We start from the raw sequence: 14690 nt of genomic DNA, 5'->3' as shown, positions 1-14690 counted from the left end.
CTGTTGCTTATTTGGATATATGTTTACCGTTTAATGGGCAAGAAGTCTCGTCGCCTTTATTATGTCCGTGGTCGTCGCATGGACTATACGTCATCCAGCTCAGGTTGCGTAGCCGTGCGTGTGTGCGTCTCGGCTCATTAGCATCTGTACCGAAGCGGCCCGTACCGTAGCAGCACACCTCTCCCAAGTGGCCAAATTGGCCTGGCCTGGCCACACTCACACTGGCAGATTTTAGCACGGTTAGGCGTGAAAACGGCCACAGCCACGGCCAGATGGCCTAGTGTGAGTGCACCCTGAGAAATGGTAAGTCGATACCTTTTTTTGGTAGAGGTAGTTTGGATGTATACGATTTTGTGATTACAGCCAGTTACACCCTTATAACCATTTATTTTGAGCCATAAATACAGAGGTAAGGTAACAGATGGAGTGTTGTCATGTAGACTATTGAGATTTTCCATCGTATTGGCCTTCATGTAAGCTCTTGAGTCTCTGAGTAGTATTGCCTCCTCTCTCACTGCTGAAGTACCACAACATGTCTTTGTCTGTTCGTAGATGCCACAGCGCCCGTTAGGGTTGTGTTGGCCCTGGACCTCACACCCCAGCAGTTCCATCAGTTATTCCGGGACAACATTACTGGGGTATGTTCTAGCTTTTCAATTAGCTATTTTAAGAGTAATTGCCCAACACCGATATGCAATGGTATTTCCAAAACCTACGGTTTTAATAGTGACATACAACAGATGGTGCACGTGTTTTCCTCTTCTCTGCCTTACAAATTCTAATGATTTCTCACAGGTGCCTGATGAATTCGAACTTTGCCGGGTAAATCGACAGCGGGAGGTGGTGCCCCTCACACAGCAGTGCCCAATGGACATTCATACCCACCAGGCACTGCAACGGTCCAATTTATACCTTCGGCCAAAGGTCAGCTAATATATCACACAGTAAAGTGGGGGTGGGTGGTATGGCAGCATGGAAAACATGACCTTTGTGATCATCGTAGATATAATCACACACAACTGCTGAAGATGGATCAATTCTCTTTATAAGAATGAAATGCTTAATTGACTGGTCTGAATTTATTGAGCTCACAGGGATTTTTAGGTTGGGTTCTTCAATGTCTCCATGGGGATAATTGTTTTCACACATCAGTCAAGGTTAGATGTTATGTGGCAGCGTAAGAAATAAGAAATAGCGTATTTTAAAATGGGCCTTTTTCCCAGTCCAGTACTCTGTATCTGCGGCCACATGGGAGAATTATAAAAAATAAGTTCAGGGGATGGTCATGGCTGTTTACTATTGCATATGCTAGGTGGGTGATGGCGAGTGGATCTGCCTAATTTGCTACATTTTGTTTTTCTTTGAGATCAGAATTAGACATGCTCTGCAACTTTACTTTGAGGACATGCTACCAGGCCTTAGCAACAGGAACCGGGCTATACAATTAAAATCTGTTGGAGGTGGCTTGATTGCAGATATTCTGAGATTGGTTGTAGAATTCTCCCAGACACAAAAAAAACCTTAGAGATGAGGTAGACGAACCAAGAGTTGCTCGGAAGTAGTGGCCTACTGTTTACATTTTGTATTATGTAATGTAATATGTCGTGCTTTAAATTAATGCTGTTAATTTCCTTTAGAATTCCACCAGTGAGGAACTCACAAGAGGCAAGTGTTTTTTTCTTGTTTTGGCCTACTTCACATTGTAAGTTGTCCCGTTTGTCTCTGGTAATAAGGTTATATTCTGACTCATGACTTATTGCTCTACAGCAACCCCACCACCACAGAAAACGTTGAGCCACCCGGACCTATAACAATGTAAGGGGTATTTGTGGAACTATAACTTGCAACATGGGCAAGGCAATGTCTTGGAATTAATATCTAAAAGCTGAGATGTTATTTTTGGTTTCTTAGTCCTGCCCCTGAGAATGAATTATCCCCTGCCATCCCAGATTTCCATCCTAGAGCATCAGTGAGGTAAATCACTTGTTTTTCAAGAAAGCCATCCTAGAGATTAGCTATGGATTTGATTAATTTTATACTCGCTGACTGTGGGTTTGAGTCCGTTACTGTTATATTTTGAATTTTTTTTATTATTGTGTCATGCATTAGCGTGCCCAGCCCACAAGACACCATTATAAAACATAGACGGACCTAAAACCAAAAGTAGATGCTAAACAATACTAACATTAAAGATATAAACCATCCTCACGGTTCATGCTGGCTTTAGTAACAAAAGAGGCTAACGTATAAACATTGAAGGTAAACAAACATTCCATCATGACATCATCATTAATCCAGAATATTTCAGGGTTTTGAGCCAACAGTTCATTTACAAAAGGTACTCTTTAGTTCATCATAGAAGGAACAGTGTAAAAGAGAATGAGATTCATTGTCCACTTCTTGTCAATCAAAAAGTTCACAAAGTCTCTGTTCCTCTGGGATATTTTTAAATCTGCCGACCGCTATAACTTTACTTTCCCCCCTTCCATAGCAATGCATCTTCAGTCAGTGGAGAACATGAAGCTATGCTAAGGCAAGTGATTATAATTCCATTCTAATGTCTTGTAATGGCATGCACATAAATGAAGCCTTGAGTCTTGGTGTTTGCTGTCATTATCATTGGCTACATACTACACAGAAAGATACTTGATGATATAAAGGGAAATGGGTAAAATTACTTTTTGGAGAATCCTACTTTTTGAGAATACCATTGTCCCAAGCTCCCCATTGCCACCACCTACAGTTATTTATTTAGTTTTATATTTAGTTTTTACTATTGCTTTATTTACAGATATAACATGATGCACATAAAGTTACAATTTGTGTTTAATCCATAGCCTTCCAAAAATACATTGTGCTGTGTAATGCCTTGTGTGTTTGTCACCATGAGAACGTCTTTGACATTTATGTCTATACATGAATCATTTCCCTTATTTAGAGAGAATGTCATCACATTCTAATCAGATGAGGAGTTGGAGGAAGTCCTGCTTGGATCCCCCAACAGGAGTGATCCTGATATAAGCACATAAACCCGCATGTTGTCTTATTATACAATGTCAAATTGTTTGTTGTTGTGTTAATATACAATGTCAAATTGTTATTTCTTGTGAAACTTAAAGTGCTTGATTCCATTATAGGACAATGTGGACATCAAGGCAATTCTCAGCACCTTCAGTGATTGCCAGGAGGCGATATGTCCTGAGAAGTGCCTGTGCTGCACTCTCAAAGACCTACTTTGGCTGGCACAAAGAGCCGTCAGTTGAATTCGTTTCTGAGATGGCAGCCGACTACGGGGGGCCTAGGAGAGAGTTTTTTAGGTGAGCAATAACTATTGATTCTACCATGTGCCTTGGTTAGTTTCCTGAATCCTGTGCCTTGTCATTTGGTCATTTTTCATGTTTGTCACAATCTGTTCCTGTGCTTAGTTAAGTAAAGTTTTGTCTGGATTCACAAGCTAATTTTGTCCTGCACTTGGTTCCTATATGCCAGATCGTGTCAACCACCCTATCATGTATGCTATTCGAAACAAATTTCCCTTAACACTTTGTTACAGGTTGCTGATGCTCGAGGTACAGAGCTCCCTGGGGATCTTTGAGGGAAGGCCTGGAGAGCTTTCTTTTGCATATGATCTACAAGCCCTGGACCAGAATAAGTTTTTCACGGCGGGAAAACTTACGGCCTGGTCCATTATCCACAATGGACCAGGCCTCCGATGTCTCAATTATTCCCTTTTTGCACTCATGTGCAGCCAGGAGGTGGACCTCACGAAATTGGACCTTGGGCTTGTCCTAATTGAGAATGAGAACCAGAGCAAGATAGACCAGGTAACACTAAGAGTACAACTTCAGGTGTGTTACAACCTCTAAGAACAAAGTGCAATGCCATTTATGTACGACACTTAGCATTTATTGCAAGTATGCACATTCGCAATTATAGTGCAACATGAAAATACAAGAAAACAACCAAATACTCTGGAATTCACAATGCTCACCTTCTATGTCCCCCATAATGTCAATCTCACATTGTAAAGATTAAGACCTGCAGCACTGAGGAGGACCTGGAGACCCTGAAACAGATGTGTGGGGACTGGATTGCTGGCTGTGGTGTGCCAACAGTCTACACTGCCAACCTCAAGGATCTCCCACAAGTCCTTAACAGAGTTGTGGCGCATTTCATTTTTCATCTGTAAGATTGTTTTACTTTGTGCAAAATTACACACCGTTTTCATAATTGGGAGGTGATGGCCTGTATATACTGTACTTCCCTGAAAGGGTTTGTTGGTGTGGCCTGCATGTATTACTGCTATAACTTTTTTCAGGAAAATTGAAGTTTGTGTACATGAGCGTGTGAAACAAGTGTTTTGAATAACTAATTTCCACAGAGAGCGAGACCATGTCTTTGTATTTTCTAAGCTTTTTCAGTTCACTCTTGAGACCTCATGGAGTAATGTACAAACTGTAAATGCAAACTGTTTACAATTAAAAGTTGTTGTAATTACATGACCTGGCATGATTCCAAAATAAACTGGCTAACCATATATTCAACAGAGTTGCAAGCATGATCAAGCAATTTACAGCTGGCATGAATGCTTGTGGCCGATTCTGGGACCTGGTGAAGTCCTATTGGAGGCAGTTTGCTCCTGTCTTCACTCACACTGGGGAAAAACTCACCCGGCGCAACCTTCTGTCGCTTTTTGACAAAGCAAGGAGCGAAGAAGGAAGCAACAGGTGGGAGATGGAGGAAAGCACCCTCTCTCTATTTGAGGACTGGCTGTTGGCCATTGAAGGTGCGTGCCGTGGTATTGTTAAATTCTGAATCACTTTCTGGCATTGTCATTTATCATTCCATTGACAGACTATGCCTATTAGTCTGGGTCTGATGCTTTCCTGACTTTGATCTTGACTCTTCTTGACAATTTCCGTGTAAATGAGGAGAGGATTAGTTGCGTGATGGTCTGTTTCAAACTAGCTCTTGGCTGCCTTCATCATCCTACAGAGCTGTAAATAAATTAGTGTATAGATTGTTGGCTCCTGCATCATGTTTGAATCACATATCAAGGTCCAAATATGTCTTGCTTGAGGAATTCGACGTAATATACATATCTAACAATCGTAATATGAATGCAACATGGTTTAATGTGGCCTGATTTACTCTACTCTCAGACTTAAGATCCTAAACTGTACTGCATTTTCACATAACATTTAAACCATTACAGAAGTGGGGATGGGACATGACTGACAAAATATATAAAACACTTGTTTAAGATGACTTTGTTTAATTACTATAAACTGATGTCTGCAGAGGGTGTTGTGGATTTCAAATTCGAAGACCTGCTGATTTTCCTCACCGGAGCAGACTGCCTCCCCCCGCCTGGATTTTCCGACCGTTGCTCGATCAATTTTTATGATCAGGAGCCAGGAGTTAAACGCATCCCCTTTGCCTCTCTGTTTCTCCCCAGGGGTATGGAATGTGAAACGGAGTTCAGGGAATTAATGGGTCTTGAACTGAGGGGGTCATTGGATTTTGGGAAAATGTAGCTTTTTAGTTTTGTCTTTTTGGCTTTTTTTGTTCTTTAGAAACAAAAAGAATCTGTTCATTTAAAAATAATAAAATATATTTGCTTACCCTTTTTCCTCGTTCTTTCATGGGCAGTGGGTTCGTTTCTACATTGTGTTATTAAGTTATTGTGTTTTACTTGTAGCTAGTACTGTAGTTTCTCATGTGTTTCTATGTCTGTTCTTCCTGTAATTTCCTTTGTTAACCATGTGTTTGTTTACCTTGTTTTCATGCCCCTTGTATTCAGTTCCTGGTTTCATATATAAATTATTTTATAAATCAGTTTGTCATGTTGGCCCAATTTGTCTATTACAATGGCAAAAACATTCTTAAAAAGGTAATGAAGGTGCCTGACGGCACACTGCCCAAGTAAATAATATTAGAACTACCCTTGCAGACCAACTCCATTCTTCTATCAGTGCATGAATGTTTGATACTGTTTATGGAACTAACATGATCAAAATGGCCCTCATTTATCAAAGGCACGTAGAAATGAGCGCAAATCTGAACGCATGATTCATCTTACGATAGGACCCACGTGAGATTCACAAAACTTTCGTATCACACCAATCCCAGCGTACGAAGGATCTTGGTGTTGATAAATACGGCGGCTGAGATCGATCGTAATTAACGTAACACGCCCATATAAAAGCACGTCTTCAGAAGTCTCGCCCCTAACTTTTACGACATGGAGAAATGTCCAACGGTAAAAAAAAAAAGGAGGAATTTTTCCGAGACCGAAATGGAGATGCTCGCCTCGGGTCACTGGTGGATGCGAACCGTCTGGTTTTGTTTGGTAGCCTAAAAGCTGGCATCAAAGGCCAGCAAAAGAATGCTATATGGAAGGAAATAACTGTTGCAGTGAATAGTGTTTCCAATGTTCGTCGGAAGAGTTTGTTAATTAAATTATTTAAATAATAAATTAAATGTAAAATTTCTGTTATCCAGCTTAAAACATTTCACATATATGCTATTGTTTGCATTGCGTGAAAGTTATTTAATTCCGAATAAGGTGAAGAAAAAATGGTCCGACATGAAGCTCAGCACCAAAAAACGTGTTGCGGCTGTGAAGCGGGCCAAGCAAGAAACGGGAGGAGGCCGGTGCAGTGCGACTGCAGCAGGCACGTGCAGAGTGGGGGGCGGAGGGGGCTTGATCACCTGCCCCTTTGCCCCTTGATGCCCAAAGTGCCCTTTTGTCAGTGTGTTTTTCTTTTCTTTTTTTGTGTGTGTGTGAGAAAGTCCGTCTCTGTGGCCCAAAATAATAATAAATAAAACAAAAGAATTAATAATAATAATAATTTAGATCTACCTTGGTCGGTCACATGATCCACAACGTGCCCTCACGCTGCCCTCACTGCCCTGACGTGCCCAGACGTGCCCTGCTCGCTAAGCTGCTGGAGACGGCCACTACTAGTCTTGTTAAACCGAAGAAGACCCGAGGGAGTGAACAACTGGTCCGGTGAGTAGGTTCTGCAGCGGTATTCGTTTGTGCACGGTGTATTCTTGCAAGATGACTGACAAAGTGAAGTGAGCAATGAGCATCCTCTGTATCATCCAAATCTGCACACAGACCTCTCACAAATTATAGCCGCTAGTTAACCACACACAGCCTGCTGTGGGGAAAAAGTACATCAAACTTTTTTTGTTGTTGTTTCTGTATGTTTCTCTTGTCATGGGCAAAGTGCATTAGAGAGATATCATGTGTTATTTTACTGTCAAGCTGTTTTTCCCTATGTTTCTAGAGGCAATGAGGCATAGACTATGTTATTTCACTAAAACTATGCAATATGCATATTCACACAATTGTGGACTATTAGCCTACAGTATAAATACAACAATAATAGAAGAATTTGAGTTTTGATTTTCTCAACCTCTCATTTAAACATCAGTACTTGTTTAATTATAACATTTACACACAAATTAAATATAATAGCTATACATACAAATTATATAACTTTTAGAACCTTGTTGTCTTGCGCAGAGTCGATAGTCAAATTGAATAAAAGAATAAAAAAATATTTGTATTTTTTTACTTTATAAGTAGCACTAGGAATAATAAAGGGCAGATTACGAATGGATTAGCCTAAATTTGTGGCTATACAGTACAATTTTTGAAAAGGTATGAAATGTCACTGTGTTTGTGTGTGTGTTTTATGTGCATCAGATTGTAGTTTAACGATCATATTTCATTCTGCAGAGATGCCTCGTAAGGAGAGGAGGTTAAAACAAAAACAAAAGGAGCTGCGTGAGGCTGCGAAAGGCAGTGGATCACTCACCAGTTGGATGACAAAGAGCACAAAAGGTAAGAATAACACATGCACCAGTTATTTACATTGCAGAGGTATTCAGTTTGAGAAAACAACAGTAACAAACACAATTTCAATGTTGTTGTTCTGTTACATTATCTATCATTATGTATGGTGGGTTAATTATTGATTGATTTATATTATTATTGATTAATGGTTAGGTGTAAGAGGTGTTAATTAGACTAATCCAAGAGCAAATTGTGTCTTGTTCCCAGATGGACAGGGAGTGAGTGATGAAAGGTCAGATGAGGAGATGGAAGGAGAGAAAGAGGAGGAGATGGAAGGAGAGAAATAGGAGATAGAAGGAGAGAAAGAGGAGATGGAAGGAGAGAAGGAGGAGGAGATGGAAGGAGAGAAAGAGTTTCCTGGGAACAGAAACCCAGGAGGAGACAGAGGCTGGAGGAAAGGTGTCAGAGGTTATTGAGGAGCCCACACAGAATGTTGAGGTAGAGGGAGCAGCTAGCCAGGAGGAGACTGAAACCAGAGGGAGGCAAACATTGTCACACCTACTTGGACTTACCCACCCAAATGATCCTGCCCATGTCCTACAATTAAACATCAAATGTGATGAGGCCTTCATTCTAGGGCTGGTAAATTAATATTCGAATTTCGGATATTCCTCGAATATGGGAAAAATATGTATATTCGAACGTGAAAATGAATATTCGAATAATTTACAAAATATATATTTTATTGCTCAGGGCAGCGCGCGCATTGATTCTCCTCCGTTGTGTCCCATGGTGCGTCGCTTACTGGCCTGCGTGTAGCTGCAGTCACGTGTCACAACAAGGTAGCATGGACTGCGCTCCACCACCTCCACCTGCCCACCTCACTGTAGACACCGATAAATGTATGAAAATGTATGAAACACAAACCAGTGAGCCCGAAAAACAAACCGGGGAAATGGAATCCGGTGAAGTCAAGAACTCCACCACGGACAAAGTGATTGTTAAGCCAGATAATTTAAGAAGTACTGTTTGGCGCTTTTTTTTGGATTCTGGTCAGTTGGAGGCAAAGTTGTCGACAAATCCAAGGCTGTTTGCAAGTTATGCGATGCGGAACTGGCATATCACTCGACTACCACAAATTTGAGGATGCATTTAATAGTTGTTCACCCGACCGAATGGAACAAAGTTTGTGAAGACGAAGCAGACGGCCCGCTTCCCAAACAACCCAAGCTAACAGCGTTTTACAGCCTGACCACTTCTCTTCCCGCTGCAAAACAAGAGGCCATCACTAAAAAGTTAAGAGGCACAGTTGAGAGGCACATGAAGACCATGAACGTGCCGTGTTTCGCACATACTATTAACCTAGCTGTCCGAAAGGGGCTAGGGGTGAGATCTATAGAGAACAGTGTTGCCAGATTGAAACGTACTGCTGCCTACTTCAACCATTCAACCACCGCCAGTTACCTCCTGGAAGAAAAGCAGAAGCAGTTGCAAATGCTGAAAAGGGACAAACTGATCAACGACTGCGCGACAAGATGGAACAGTACATACGACATGATTTGTCGGGCTCTGGAGCAACAAGCACCAGTGGCTGCTGTCATCTTTGACAAAAAGCTGTCCAACCTTGAGCTGTCCACGAGTGAATGGATTCAGCTGGAAAAGGTGAGCTATATTAATTAATTTATTTAATTTATATGTAATTACTAAATATGTGCCAAGTTGAAGTTTATGGCAAAGGCAATAGGCACAGCTCTTCATGGATTTTCTTTTTTTATTCATTTGTCCTACTGCAGGTAAAGGACATTCTCAGGCCATTCAAAGTCTATGCTAAAGTGCTTGCCGAGATTACAGCTATAGCAGCAGCAGAGAAGTCAAGACAAGGGTCAGAATTGCCCGCCCCACCAGAAGCCCCCTGCAAAAGTTCCCTTTCTGCAATGGGTGATCTATTTTCCCAAGTCTACCCGCAGCAGACAAGAATACAATACTGCTGAATACGATCTGCATGGGGAGCTAGTCATCTACGAAAGAGAGCCACAGCTGCCTCCCGACGCAGACCCTCTCCTGTGGTGGAAAACTACAGGCAGTGCGAGGTACCCGCACATCGCACAGGTTGCGAAAAAATACCTCACGGTACCCGGCACATCTGTACGATCAGAGCGCGTCTTTTCCTCAGCCGGCAACATTGTCAATAAAAAACGTTCAGCACTCGCCGCTGAACAAGTAGACCGTCTGGTATTTTTGGCGAACAATCTGTAGGCCTAGTCCACCAGTCGTGTTTTGAGTTAATTTGTGGCCTGCTTGTTTCTTTCAGTTGTGGTTGATTTTATTTAACTTGTGAAAAATGACATTGGCTAAAATATTATTTCATTTAGTAGGCAACTATGTCGGCATAGCCTATTACACGCCAGCCTAATAACTGTGAAAGGTGTTCTGTTTTTGCAATTGTTTGTTTTGCAATTTGCATAAATGAACAGTATGTCAAATACTTTCATTGACTGTTTACAATTGGCTGCTGGCCTACTTAATGTTCGTTTATGTTCTACAGGCTAATATTCATTTCTGTAACTGTGAGCTGTGGGCCAATTCAACCTCCTGTTCAGTGGTTCAACTCTAAAAGATGGCTAAGTAAGAGTGTACAGTTTTGCACTAATTGCACTGAAGTTGCACTAAATGTAACATGTTAAACATGACGCTTGGATTTTGTCTGAAGACAGAAAATAAATCAGCGTTTGACTACCACTGGTCGTTTTTCTTGACATTTAGCGGTGTGCACGCCCTCTGTTGGATATAATGGGGTACTGTTACAATAACAAGTCCTATTCTCCGCGGGGAAAAAATAATTAATTAATTAATAATAATATTCGAATATATTCGATATTCGGACCATTTTTTAAGACCAATATTCGAATTTAATTTCTGGGGAATGTTACCAGACCTACTTCATTCAGTTTTGCAACAGTACTGGACCCTGTCAACCAGCGCTCTCATCCTTTCCAAAAAATGAAGAGGGGCGATCATTTCAAAAGAAATGGTATCAGAACAACGCATGGCTAGAGTACTCCCCAAGTCTTGACGCCATGTTTTGTTTCAGCTGCCGTCTTTTTTTGAGTGAGGAAAAATACACAGGCCGCAAAACATGGAAATCAGAAGGAGTTAATCGGTGGAGAAAGGCTCTGGAGAGAATTAAAGAGCACAGTGCCTCAGAATCACACATGTGTGGTATGGTGATGTGGAACAACTTAAAAAGGGATCACTGGAGGCAGCTTTCGAAATGAGTGACCGTGCATCACAAGCTGCTAAAGGGAAAGAGAAAAAAACAGAGACATCTTGTCCCGCTTACTAGCCACCACTCTTTACCTGGCAAGACAGGGCATGCCTTTTAGAGGGGACGATGAGACCCTGTCAAGCCAAAATCGAGGTAATTTCCTAGAGTTGGTGGAGCTGTTTAGCAAATATGACAGTGTAATTAAATTACACCTGGAAGCCATAAAAGAGAAGCATGGACCTGGTAAAAGACCTCTTGTCTCACTCCTCTCCAACAGAAGTCAGAATGATATGATCAAAGCTTTGGCCATATCAGTCAAACGAGTAATCCAAAAAGAAATCCAAGAGAGCAAAACCTTTTCAATTCTCATGGATGAAACCACAGATGCTGCACACACTGAACAGGTTTCTTTTGTTATCAGGTATGTGCATAACATGCAAATCAAGGAGCGCTTTCTTCAGGTGTGTAACGTTCATACCACAAGTGGAGATGCTCTTGAAAAGGTAGTGATAGCTCTACTGGAAGAAAATGATCTGAAGTTGGAAAACATCTGGGGTCAAGGGTATGATGGTGCTGCAAACATGAGCGGACGCTTTAAGGGACTTCAGTCAAGAATTCTAAAAAGAAATCCAAAGGCCTTGTATGTACACTGTCAGGCACATTGCCTTAATCTGGTGTTAGTTGAAAGTGCAAAGTCTAACATCTGTTTTGTCAGCTTTTTCAACTTAGTTGAAAAACTTTATGCTTTTGTGGCCAACTCATCCAAACGACACTCTGCATTTACTGAAATGCAGAAGACGATGTACCCTGATCAGCGTCCACTGGAGCTGCAGAAGCTGTCAGACACGCGGTGGGCCTGCAGAGAAACTGCCCTTCGCACTCTAAGGAAGGTCCTCCCAGCTGTCATGCAGTTTCTTGAGGAAATGACACAACAAGACCCACCAGACTCTTCAGCAGGTGATGCAATGATTCTTCTCAAGAGCATCAACTTTGAATTCTTACTGTGTCTGGAGATCACCTGTCCAATCTTCCCGGTGACTGCAATGGCCTCTGATGCTTTGCAGCAGAAAGATATAGACCTGGCTGCAGCATACAAAGTTGTTGATGGAGTTTTTCAGAGGCTGGCCCACAGCAGAACAGAGGAGGAGTTTGAGAACATGTATTAACACGCTACAGAGAAGGCTGCATCAGTGGGCCTGGACCCCCCAACTGAGATTCCTGGTCAAGCTAGGAGGAGGAAAATGCCAGCAAAGTTCAAGGTCATTGCCACAACAGCTACTGCTGACCACACATTCCCTACTTTGCAAGACTACTACCGTGTTAAAGTGTATTACATTTTTGTGGACACAATGACACAAGAGCTTCAGAGACGCTTTAAAGCAGAAGATAACTCCACATGGGAAATCCTGAATGCCCTCCACTGCCTGACAGTCCCAGAGAACTGGAAAACAGCACAAATTCCAACAGAGGCACTGCAAGCTGTGAAGAAACTCTGCCAGTTCTACAACATTGAAGAAGAAGACAAATTGCAGACAGAACTTAAGGTCTTCCATACTTCATACTCATGCCCCTCACCCATCAGTGTGACATCTATTCTTTCAGTGGTCAAAGAAAACAATGCACATCTGGTTTTCCCTAACTTGACTGAGCTGCTGAAGACATATGGCACCCTTCCGGTTTCTACAGCAACTGTTGAACGTTCTTTCTCAAAACTGAAGCTGGTGAAAACAAAACTTTGCACCCTTTGCACAGAGGAGAGGTTGTCAGAGCTTCTTTTACTGGCAATTGAAAAGGATATTCCAATCAACCTCAGTGAAGTCATTGACATTTTTCAGAGAATGGGCAACAGGAAGTTGCTGTTATAACTGCAACAAAGAAAAATGCCACTGTGAAAACTCAGAGACACAGACAGACCAGACAGACACTGACAAACAGACACAGGCACAGACAGACACAGACAGACACAGACAGACAGATACAGACACAGACAGACAAACACAGACACAGACAGACAGACAGACAGACAGACAGACAGACAAACAGACAAACACAGAGAGACAGGTTCAGACACAGACAGACAGACACACCCACCCCTTCTCTATTATCTTTCTCCCATTATTAATGTTCCCCTTTCAGTTACAGTTAGCTATACAATATGAATATGTGTCTGTTAATAAATACAGTACTGAGGTTAGAAAACAAAAATAAAGCTGTGAAATTAAAATAAAGTGTCAGAATTGATTCATTTTTGTCCTCTAATTTGATTAAAACTGAAAAGGAAGGATTCCAGGAAGAGTAGCCACAGTTAAACAGTCCAGTGTCTAATGGTGATCTAAATTCAACCTAATGCATTATCTTCATATGTCCTAAATTAGTGCACAGCTTGAATTATGGGCTTTGAATGAGTAACTTGTTCTGTTTAGTTCAAGCAGTCAGCCTTGGCTGCAGCCTCTCTCAGCAAGTAGTCTTCTCCAAACTATCAGCAGTATGGCAGGTAAGTCACAGTGAGCCATTTTCAATGTTAGTTATCTTTGCAACTTGTTATGATCACATAACAGCCACTATCTCTCCCATGCTCTTTCTAGTGTCTACACTATGAGATCAATACAGCCCACCTCCAGCAATATCAGCAGCAGCAGCCTCCTCACCAACCCCCCCAACAGAAGCTGTTCAATGTACCCATGAGGTAAAACAGAGACTCATTTTGCTTTGCACTGACCTCTCACAAATATATGAGTATGTACAATGATATGGTATATGTTGTGATTCCATGTTACATTCTTTATTAATATGGGTTGCTACAATTCAACCGGTTGTATAGCAAGGTATGCTTCTGTATCGTGTTTCAAATGTGTGCTCCATGTGCCCCTTTTTTAACTTTGAGCACCTGCCCCTCCAAAGGTCTCTGCACGGCCCTGGACTGCAGCGTAACTCACCGAGATGACTCTGACCATGTAGTGCGCCCTGATGTAGACGATGCCCAACGTTGCTATTTTGGAAAATAAAAGAATTGTGCGTGCCCCCAGGCCATCGGGCTACCATGTTCAGGATTGACATTCTGGCATCGCAAATAATCTGAACATTAACTGAATGGTAGCTTTTGCGGTTGATGTACGCGTAATCATTAATAGATGGTTCATACGCACATGGGTACAATCAACCGCACCAATCACATTTGGAAACCTAGCAATAGCATAAAAATCCCGTTTGATTCCAGTTTGCTGATCGTTATTATATGGGAATTTAATATAACGTTCGGAGAGGGACATTATAGCTGCCAAAACTGCTGGCATGGTTCGGCTAATACTTGGCTGAGAAATAGCAGACCTGTCCCCGATCTCCCGCTGCAAGATCCCGGTGGCCAAAAACCCCCAAGGTAGAGCAAACCTGCACTGGCACAGGTATTGCGTTTGATCGCCTAGTTTCTCGCCTTAACTGTGGCTCCAAAGCATTGCATAGCTCCATCAGGAGATGCCTTGGGAGACGAAAACGACTCAAGAGCCATTCATCGCTCTCCATAAAAAAATCAGCGCGGTCTCGAAAAACTCTCTCGTCTTAGACGTGCGTTGAGGTCCTCTAACAGAGCCAGATCTGCCATCGCTGAGACACGACCAC

At 41.9% G+C, this 14690-nt stretch overlaps 1 long non-coding RNA gene across 1 annotated transcript; it reads left to right on the top strand.

Annotated features, from left to right (window-relative positions):
• The first annotated feature begins 6886 nt into the window (after positions 1–6886).
• LOC115546778 (uncharacterized) lies at positions 6887–13805 on the top strand. Its single transcript, XR_003977268.1, has 3 exons — positions 6887–7015; positions 7754–7858; positions 13499–13805. It is a non-coding gene; the product is annotated as an uncharacterized LOC115546778 (long non-coding RNA).
• The last annotated feature ends 885 nt before the right edge of the window (positions 13806–14690 follow it).

This window comes from Gadus morhua, chromosome 7 (assembly GCF_902167405.1).
Source record: "Gadus morhua chromosome 7, gadMor3.0, whole genome shotgun sequence".
Taxonomy (NCBI): Eukaryota; Metazoa; Chordata; class Actinopteri; order Gadiformes; family Gadidae; genus Gadus; species Gadus morhua.
This window is presented reverse-complemented; position numbering and strand designations above follow the sequence as displayed.